The following is a 3,690-nucleotide window of genomic DNA, read 5'->3' on the forward strand; positions in this document are numbered from 1 at the left end:
GATTATGCTAAACCTTCTTTAACAGGAACTGAATCTAGCATAGTTAGACCGGCTGTAGCTGCAAATACTTTTGAACTGAAACCTAACACAATTCAAATGGTACAGTAGTTTGTTCAGTTTGATGGTTTGCAGGATGAAGATCCCAACGCTTACTTAGCAAACTTTCTGAAATTTTGCGATACATGTAAAATCAATGGCGTTTCTGATAATGCCATTCGTCTTCTGTTATTTCATTTTTCATTGAGGAACAAAGCTAAACAGTGGTTGAACTCGTTACCACAAGGGTTAATTACTACTTGGGAATAAATGATCGAAAAATTTTTACTAAAATACTTTCCGCCGGCTAAAACGGCTAAATTACGTAATGATATCTCTTCTTTTATGTAGATGGATTTAGAAACACTTTACGATGCATGGGAGAGATACAATGACTTACTGAGAAGGTGCCCTCACCATGGGTTACCGCTTTGGCTTCAAGTACAAATATTCCATAATGGTCTGAATCCCTCGACTCGGCAAATGATTGACGTAGCTGCTGGCGGAACCATCAACAATAAAACACCTGAAGAGGCTTATGAATTCATTGAAGAAATGTCACTGAATAACTATCAGTGGCAAGTCATGAGGACTAAGCCAACAAAAACAGCCGGCGTTTATAACGTCGACTCAGTTACTATGCTGTCAAATCAGGTAGAACTTCTCAATAAAAAGATTGATGGTTTACTTGGTTCTACGCAGGTACATCCAGTAATGAGGTATGACTCAAGTGGATGAGGTGTACATACAGAATATCAATCCTTCAATCCTACAACCAAAGAGAAACAAGTCAACTATATGGGTAATAATAACTTTAGATCTCAAAATAACCCATACAGTAATACTTATAATGCAGGTTGGAGGAACCACCCAAATTTCTCCTGGGGTGGTCAAGGGAATCAAAAGCCACAAAATCATCAGGGTTCTCAACAACCACCTTATCAATAAGAGAAGAAACCGAACCTTAAGGACATGCTCTCAAAATTCATATAAATATCAGAAACTCGTTTCCAAAATACTGAGACAGCACTTAAAAATCAACAAGCATCGATCCAAGGACTCGAAACTCAGATAGGCCAGCTATCCAAACTAATCTCCGAACGACCACAAGGTAGCTTACCAAGTAATACTGAACCTAACCCAAGGGAACATCTCAACACAATTAGTACTCAAAATAAGGAAGGATTCATTGCGCCTGAGCCAGAATTGATGCAAGAAACTGTGGTGAGTAAAGGTAAAAGTGAGGTAAGTCATAACAAAACGGTGAATGAAAAATATAGACCTTATGTCCGATACCCTAACGCGACAAGGAAAGTCTGCTCAGAAGAACAATTTGGTAAATTCCTCAAACTTTTGAAAAAATTACATATTAACTTACCGTTTATTGAAGCTTTGTCGCAGATGCCAAATGCAATAAAATTTTTAAAAGAACTTTTAGTAAATAAGCGGAAGTTGGACAAAGCGTCGCATGTGGAGCTAAACGCAGTCTGTTCAGCTATTCTACAGAATAAGCTACCCCACAAATTGAAAGATCCAGGGAGTTTTACAATTCCTTGCTTAATTGGTAGTTTAGATATAAGTCATGCATTAGCTTATTTAGGGGCTAGTATTAACGTCATGCCTTACAAAATGTTTAAGCAACTAGGTCTTGGGAAACCTAAACAAACTAGGATGAGCATTCAATTGGCAGATAAAACTATAAGATTCCCTAAGGGTATTATTGAAGATGTACTCGTGAAAGTAGATAAGTTCATATTCCCCGTTGATTTTGTTGTTCTAGACATAGAGGAGGATAATAAAACCCCTTTGATTTTAAGGAGGCCCTTTTTAGCAACTATTAAAACAATTATTGATGTTGGCACAGGTGAGCTTACACTTCATGTGGGAGACAAAACGATCACCTTTTAAGCTCGTAATTCTGGCATCACATCGAACATTAAAGGTAATAGTCCACACCAATCTATTAAAACTGACAATATAACTTTGCAGAAATTGAGCTTTAAAGAAGTTCACGAGCTATGTTTCAGAAATGATAGAGGACACATTCATAAAGAACGAAGGCTACGGATAGAGGAGCTAGACGAACGGCGAGCACACAAACTGAGAACACATGATAAACCGAGATTACGCCAAAACAAGCCCGATATCTCTCTAAATCAACTTAAGGTTGGCGATAAAGTCTTACTAGATGCCACAGATCCCCACATTGTCATTACTACACCGAATGAGGAAATCCCTCTTACGGTACTCAGTATTTTTCCATTCGGTACGGTGGAGGTGAGTCACCCCAAGTTCGGCACTTTTAAGGTAAACAATACCCGATTAAAACCTTATTTTGACGAGATTGATAGCAGGAATGAGGAGTATAAACTCCTCAAACCACCCTGACCATTCACTAGAGAGGTAAGTCGAGCTTAAACTATAAATAAGCGTTTCTCAGGAGGCAACCTGAGCACTAACATATTTTGATTTCTTTATTTTTAATTTCTAACACTTTAAATCATTAACTTTATCTTTGAATTGCAAAGTTTTTCAACACACATGGTCAGGCACACGGGTTTGCCTAAAGCCGTGACCAAGCAGGGGAAGAGACACGGCCGTACGATACGGCCATGTGGAAGCAGGATATGATTTCCCCAAAACACGGGATGTGATAAATCCCCATGGCCATGCGACATGGTTGTGGGTGGACTTGATAGGTGAACATGGGCGTGGGAATAGAAAACACGGGCGTACCAGGGGCAAGGCTCGATTCTATTTTTTCGACATGGGCGTGAGACACGCCTGTACCATTAAGCCGTAGAAAACAATACACGGGAGTGGTACCCTAACACATGGATGTGGGAGAAGCGAACAAAGCTAGGCACGACCGTGCGGCATGGCCGTGTGACACACACGCCCAAGACACACGGGCTTGGGATAGTAGCCGGGGATGACCTAAATTGAAAAATTCTAAAAACACGGGCTCACCTTCAAAGTACACGGGCTTGGCCCTAGGACGTGTGACCCTCCCCTATTTAAGTAAACCACTGTTCATCTTCTTCCCCCTTTCAAAACCCTAGCTAAAATCTCCCTTTCTCCACTCCCTAATCCCTATTCCAGCCACCATTCCCTAGATTCTTACTTCCTCAACCCCCAAACCACCTTAAAATCCACTCCCCCTGCATTAATCCTTACTTACCCCTCTCTTTTCCCTTTATTTTTCCTCTACACGGTTGTACCCCAACTCTACACGCCTATGCTCACTACCAACACGCCCGTGCACCACCCTACAGTAGCTTTTGGTATATTATGTCATTATCAAGAGGCAAGAAGGCCGCGGTCCCATCCTTAAAAAGACGTAGGGGACCGGGTTTTTCCTCGATACGTGCTACAACCGAAGTTTGGCACCCTTTCATTGAGTTTCCGCAAGCTTCGCAGTAGGAGCTATTTCAAATACTACGCGCGCGACCCCTCACTACAGGTCGTTGCATCGATTGGGCTGCCGTGGAGCAAGTCCAGCTAGCTGATGCCATCCACACCCTCCTATCCACAAACCCATGGGAACGGTTCTTTGCTATTACCAAACCTACTTATTTAGAGCTAACTTTAGAATTATGCTCTACTTTTCATCTACAGGTGAGGATGACGAACAATGACGACCCCGGCACCATT

The 3,690-nt window shown here is 41.5% G+C and overlaps 1 non-coding gene across 1 annotated transcript; it reads right to left on the bottom strand.

Annotated features, from left to right (window-relative positions):
* Nucleotides 1-354: 354 nt before the first annotated feature.
* Nucleotides 355-461, bottom strand: LOC128292510 (small nucleolar RNA R71). Its single transcript, XR_008282495.1, has one exon. It is a non-coding gene; the product is annotated as a small nucleolar RNA R71 (small nucleolar RNA).
* Nucleotides 462-3,690: the final 3,229 nt, after the last annotated feature.

This window comes from Gossypium arboreum, chromosome 4, assembly GCF_025698485.1.
Source record: "Gossypium arboreum isolate Shixiya-1 chromosome 4, ASM2569848v2, whole genome shotgun sequence".
Lineage (NCBI taxonomy): Eukaryota > Viridiplantae > Streptophyta > Magnoliopsida > Malvales > Malvaceae > Gossypium > Gossypium arboreum.